The sequence below is a fragment of the Puma concolor genome, chromosome D1, assembly GCF_028749965.1.
Source record: "Puma concolor isolate L17-30 chromosome D1, mPumCon1.1.hap2, whole genome shotgun sequence".
In the NCBI taxonomy this organism is placed as follows: domain Eukaryota; kingdom Metazoa; phylum Chordata; class Mammalia; order Carnivora; family Felidae; genus Puma; species Puma concolor.
Genome location: NC_141676.1, coordinates 110,684,501 through 110,691,464, shown reverse-complemented (window position 1 = coordinate 110,691,464; position 6,964 = coordinate 110,684,501).

Here is a 6,964-nt window from a genome sequence, read left to right as displayed (position 1 = left end):
TCTGTGAATATGATAATCCCATCATTCTATTTTTTCCCCTTTACAATATCTTATCTGGGAGATGGGTTATCTAGGAATTTTAGAAGGAGGATGTGTGGGGCCAGGATTACTTATTTCACGGCCTTTTATTACTGTTTCCATCACATGAAAAATGTAGTTTCTACATCTTCACCAGCTTTCCCTCAGGTTTTTATATTTCCATTCTCTGACACCTCTTACAGTCTTATCCGACCCTTCTGTCTCCTTTACCAGAAGCGTTCTTGCCCTGATCAGTGTGTTCTATTATCAGAAGCTTCTCCTACATCTTGGCTCTATGTTTTCTGGGTGTTTCTGAGAGCCTTGAGCACCCAGGCCACCTCAGCTCAGCTCTTACTTCAGCCTCTGTCTGCTCACTTACAGATGGGAGTATGTAAAGCCCTTCCTAGGTTAAACTATTCCTTCATTCGGCGTTGGATGCCCTCATGTTGAAGTGAGCACTTGTTGCTGATCTCCGGGTCATGGTTCTTGGGACACTCAGAAGTGCCCTCTATCCCTCCTCCCTTTGCTCCCATACACCTGTGCTTCCTCGTAGCTCTTGAAGTTGTAGATGATTTGGCCTAACCCAAATTCTCCATTGTTGGGATATTTTCTTGCCTATTTGGGTTGAAGTGTTGCTTTCCTAGTTGTTGTCTATATTCGTGTTCGGAGATTTCAAGGGATTCAAAAACTATGACACCTCTGCTGAGATTCCACAATCTTTTTTTTTTTTTCAGTTTATGCTCTCTTGTTGGGTTGTACCTTTTATTAACACATAATGTCTCTTGTTGATAGTGCCTCAAGAGCCCACATGTCTATCAACTGATAAATGGATAAAGAAGATATGATATATATGCACAACGGAACATCAGCCATCAAAAGGAATGAAATCTTCCCATGTGCAATGATGTGGATGGAGCTAGAGTATATTATGCTAAGCAAAATAAGTCAGAGAAGGCAAATACCGTATGATTTCACTCATAAGTGGAACTTAAGAAACAAAACAAATGAACATAAGGGAAGGGAAGGGGAAATAATATAAAAACAGAGAGGGAAACAAACCACAAGAGACTCAATGATAGCGAACAAACTGACAGTTGATGGAGGGAGGAGGGTGGGGGATGGGCTGGATAGGGGATGGGCATTAAGGAGTGCACCTGTTGGGATGGGCACTGGGTGTTGTATGTAAGTGATGAATCACTAAATTCTACTCCTGAAACCGATACAACACTATACGTTAACTTGAATTTAAATAAAATCTTGAAAAAAAAACACATAATGTCTCTAATTACTCTATTTAATTGCTCTGTTTAAAGCATATTTAATGTTCCTCACCTTGAATGGATATTAGTATTACCACTGCTAGCTTTGTTTCTGTGTACTTTCCTGGTATAGCTTCCTTGCCTATATCTTTATTTTTTCAACACTTGGGGGGTGGGCAGGCCATGTCTTATAGACATATTTCTTGTATTCTATATGTAACTGGATGTTGATTTTTTTAAACCCTGTCTTTTGGGAGAAATGAGTTCACTCAAATTTGGTGTAATGACTGATAAACCAGATATTGGCCTTCCTTGTTTTATGCTTCTCTTAAATTTTATTTTGTTCTATTTATTTTATTGTTTCTTTTTTCACCTGTTAATTACTTTCACTGCGTTGGGCAAGGTTTCCCTCATTGATTTGATAATCCTTGGTATGTATTCTAGCTCTCTTAACAGTTATCTCACTGCTCTCACATGATATAATTAAACATTTATATCATTATTATGTAAAAATAATATCTATTTGTACATCCTCATCTGGATCATCTATTAGCCCAACCCTCTCATTTCCATTGAAATCAAAATGCCTTCTGGACATCCTTTCCCTGTCATCTCTAAACACACCTCCACACACATGCTTGAGTTTTCTAAATCTTAACAAGTTATTTGTAGGATGTTTTTGTGTTTCCCTTATATTATACCTCTTTGGCTTCAAAAACTTCTTTCTCAGCATTTATAAACTTCATTATCACCAATATGGATTAATTTAATACTGCAAGTTTCCTTGCTTACCAATGTTTCCTTCTCTTTCCAAATATGTTTTGTTATTATACAAAACTGCAATGATATATTTTCCACTGTAAGGAATATTGATATAAATTCTCCTGCTATGTCCCTCCCCGCTAGGAAGCACATTGCTGACAAGGCATTTTTGCCAACAAACAAACAAACAAACAAACCCGTGAATTCAATCCAACTTCTAGATCTAACTAGTTTATTGAAAACACAGGAGCTAGAGAAACAGGCTCAGTGACATTACACAGAAGTGATCCCACCCACCAAGTCCAGAATTTTACTAGACAAGTTATACATCCTAGAGGCCATATGGCAAGCTACATATCTCTTCCTGATTCTTTTTCACAGCAGCATAGTATCCAATTATAGGAATTTATTCATCCACTTACGGCCTGTTTTCCCCCATCAAAAATAAATTCTATTAGAGCAGAGATTTTAGTCTGCTCTTTTTTCAGTGCCCACAACAATGCCTACTGTAAATACACATTGTATTTTCTTATTGTTTCTGTCAGGAGAATTTCAAGGCATGTGGTTGCTCTGCTGGAGGAACCCCTAGGTGATAATGACTGTAGGTGGTGGGGAGGGGAGAGGGATGATCTGAGGTCAGCGTTGAGGTTTCTGAAAAGGCTTCCCATAGGCAACAATCCTAAACTGAATCTTGACACACCTTTAAGAACAGAGGACAGGGCATGGGGGGAGAGGGTGACTTCAGGGCAGAGAGCACAATGTAATGAAATGTACAGAAGCACAAGAGAAATGACACCTTGGCAGGGGGAGGGAGGTGAACTGCGGACTCAAAGGTAACAAAGTAGCTAGGGGCCAATTAGAATGATCCTTTTTTCTAATGTAGCCACTTTGGGAGAATGCTGCCTCTTTGAATAGCACACGGATGCTTGATTGTACTCCTGGGCTTCTTGAAAAATCTACAGAAGGTCTTCTCAAACCTGGATATGAAAGGAGTTTCCATCGCCTTGAGAAATATGCCTCAGTTATGAGATTAGCTCCCGCCTGGGGCCTCCTTCTTTGTCTTCTTTACATCTCCAAGAAATAGGTCTTTGCACGGGAGGTCCAGCAGTGTGCTTAGCTGGGCTGGTTCACCTAAAGGTGAGGCCTGCCACCTGCCCAATGCAGACATTATTGGGTCCCGATCCACACTAAACACAGCCAGTGCTCAAGGGACGACAGAGATGGAAATCTGGTCTCTGAGTGACAGACGGAGATGCGCAGGGCGTGGGAGCTGCGGTGCCCCTATCCCTTCTCTCCCTCTGCGCCTCCCACCCCCGCGCACGAGTTCAGGCTTTTGCACCTGCTGTTGCCTCTTCCGGGGACTCATGTAACTGGCAACTTTTTGTCATTGATGTCTCAGATCCAATGTCCCTTCCTCGAGGAAGCCTTCCCTGACCACACTCGGATTCCCCTGTCCTGACACTGCTCCCCGGTTACTCCATCACACCCTCTGTTTTATTTCCAACATAGCTCTTGTCTCCACCTGTAAATGTCTCCACTTATTTTGGGAGGTTTTGTTTGAGATTTTTTTTTTTTTCTTTTTGCCAATTTGTTTCCTGCTGTCTCTCCAGCATCTAGCAAAGTGTGACAGGGCAGCTCAGCAAATTCAGGGAAGGGATGAATTTATATTTTAAAAAAGTGTATTACTATTGCAGTTTAAGAAAAAAACTCTTTGCAAACCTCATTTATTTGGAATTTGTATTAATTCTTGCAGGAAAATCAAAAGCTATCAGTTCATACAGAGTCTCTCAAAAACATCTTTCTACAAGTTGGCTAACCTGCTAGATAAGAGAACTTGTTTGAAAAATCCTTCACCTAACTGTATGGGGTGGTTTCTTTGTAGGGGTGAAATTCTCCCACCCTTGGGTAAGGCAGGCACAGTCAAAATTATCCATCAAAACCTTCAAATTGCCCATGAAATACAGCCACCTCATCTCATGAAAACAACCGTAAACAATAATATACACGTATTTGTGTGTGTCAGATTCAGGTTTCTACAACTTCTCCAATACTCTGCAGGTCTTGAAAGTTGAAACTTACCTTGTGAGTAGTCTGACCATATGTCCCAGTTTTCCTGGTGAAGTTATTAATAGCTTCTGACTTTTGGAAGTGTCCCAGTTTGGATGATATATCATATGGCCACTCTACCGTGAAGATCTTACTCCTGCCTATCTTCAGAAGAAGGTAGAGTTGAAGGAAAGGGCAAGTCTTCTAACAATATGCTGCAGTCGATCACACAGATTTAAAAGTCCCTGTCCTCCAGCCATGACTGTAATAATTTAAAGGAATTAGTTGGGTGTTAAATGCTCAGGTTCCGAAGCCAGTGTTCTGGGTTAGATACGAACCCTGCCACTGACTAGCTGTGTCAGTTTATATCACCTGTGAAATGGGAATAACGGTCACGTATACCTCACAGAACTTCAGCGAGAATTAGACGGGTTGAAACGTACAATAAGTTAAACCTTAGAACAGTATGACAAGGGGCATCTGGGTGACTCAGTTGGCTGAGGTCCGACTTTGGCTCAGGTCATGATCCCACGGGTAGTGAGTTTGAGCCCTGCCTGTGTCAGGCTCTGTGCTGTCAGCACTGAGCCCGCTTCGGATCTTCTGTCTCCCTCTCTCTCTCTGCACCTCCCCCACTCAGGCTCTCTCAAAGTAAACAAAAAAGAAAAAAAAAAAGAAAAAAAGAACAATGTGTCAAAACTGCAGCTCAGAGCATGTCAGCAATAATCTTTTCAGACTTCATCCTATCCTTGTCTATTACCTGACGCCACACTAAACCATTCTTTTCTCTCTAATCTTTACCGCATGGGTGCCGGCTAGATTTATCGCATGCACATTTTCGAGTCATACAGGAAACGAAGAGAACCATTTCTCAGTGAGTCCACCCTGCCAGTACTTGTCCAGAACTGGCAGATCACTGTTCGCCTGGTTGGGCACCAGACAAAGCGCTAGCTTCTACTTAGAGACCATGTGGTCCAAAATCACTTCACCTCACCTGGCCCTCGTTAGTTAAATGCTGATGTGTTTCATTTTACTTCATTGATTCTCAATTAATAATTGATTTTTAAGGTGAGAGATGTCACCATGATGAACTCGTTCACTATTGTCTGATGTCTCAGTAGAATTGCTTTGAAAGTATTCAAACACATCTGTCTGATGCGTTCTGACTACCATGAACCCCAGAGGTCTGCGACCTGACAAGTTCATTTCCACCCAGTGGAAAACTAAAGTCTAAATCAGCAGGATACTGGGAGTGCTTCATGTACTAGGGAGTTAGGTAGTTACTTTTTGACCCAGCATTTGGTGTTCTTGGGGGTGAATCAGGGACAATGGGTGTTTTGCATTCATCTCCCCACTCGCTGTGGTCTATCTGCATGACTAGTCTGCAGTTTCTGGTTTTCCTCTACTGGGGTAAAACTGGAGCTGGATTATAGGACTGGAGCCTGGTTCTGCACCTCAGCACAGCCCGAGGGGGCTCTAGGATCTCCCTTACCTGCCAGCCTCTTTCCTGGGGCTTGACCCTGTTTTTGTTATCTCACACTATTTTGCAAGGATCCCCGACCTGTAGGATTCTGATCTCTCTACCAGATAACTAAGATTCCCCACAGTCTTCCTGTTGGCCCAGCCCTCTTGGATATTGACCCTTGCTCTAGACAGAGCAGAACTGGTTATAGTTCCTTATTCTTAGTGATTTAAGAATGTTGTTTCTCCATGGAGGTCACCATATCTTCTGCCCCTGTTACAGTTTCTCCTAATCCCTGCTACTATTCACTTGTGCCCCCCACTCGATGGAAACACTGGTGTACTGTGTGACTAGGGGTCAGGATACCGATCCCACCCATATCAGTGGGCTTTGGACTTTCACTGTTTTGTCACATGAGGTTTTCATGGGTTTGGGACCTGGGTTGGCTGAGCCTACAGTCAGCAGATTTTTAGTCCTGTAAGCAACAAAGGCGGGGAATAACAAAATATTAATTTCTATTTCCCATGCATAAAGTTCATTGTGTTTTAAATACCAATCAACACTTCATTATCCACAGTAATAGAAGGGAGGAATGACATATTTCTGTAGAGCACTGTCCTAAATAGCATATGCTTTGGAGCTTCATTATTCTCCCCAACGGCAGATGTACTTTGCTAGTTATCTTGCGTTTGTAATTTTATTGAAATGAGTCTGCTTTCCCTGAGCACTGAGCCTTAAAATCATAGGAGAAGACATCACAAAAGCTTTTTCCAGTGGCAGAGGCCAGACTTGGCTTAGATATTTAGATGAGATGCTTACTATAGGAAAATCCCATACATCTGTGAAGAGTCCGTTATGAGCACTTGAGACATCACGTAACAAGAGCATATGGTGGAATCAGGGGCGTAGGTGGGGTGTAATTTAGAATGAGGCATTGAATATGTGGACAGTTATGCCAATGGAATACTCATGGAATAACACAGGCAGAAAAAAGAGAGAGAACACATTTATCAGCAACGACCTGTTGCGATGTGGACATGTTCAAGCACTATGCTTGTTTACCTCACACTGAAAATAATTTTATAATAAAATAGGTAGTCAAGATGTTGAGAGAGGGCAGGGGAAAAAAAGAAAGAGAAAAAGAGGAGGGGGAAGGAGAGAGGAAAAGCTCCCACTTGCTAAGTGTATCACCAAGAATTGTGCTAAGCAATTTATGTGTATTAGCTCTGTGAGTCCTTGCCACGACCCTGTGAGGAAGGTACCATCACTGTCCTCATTTCACAGGTGGGCAATGCAGAGAGGTTATGTTGCATAAGAGCCCAAGACAATCTGATTTCGACAGCAGTATTATTCCCTACTTTCCACCACCTTTCACAGTAGAAAGGGCAGTGATGTTAAGTATAACTTGAACAGAACATCA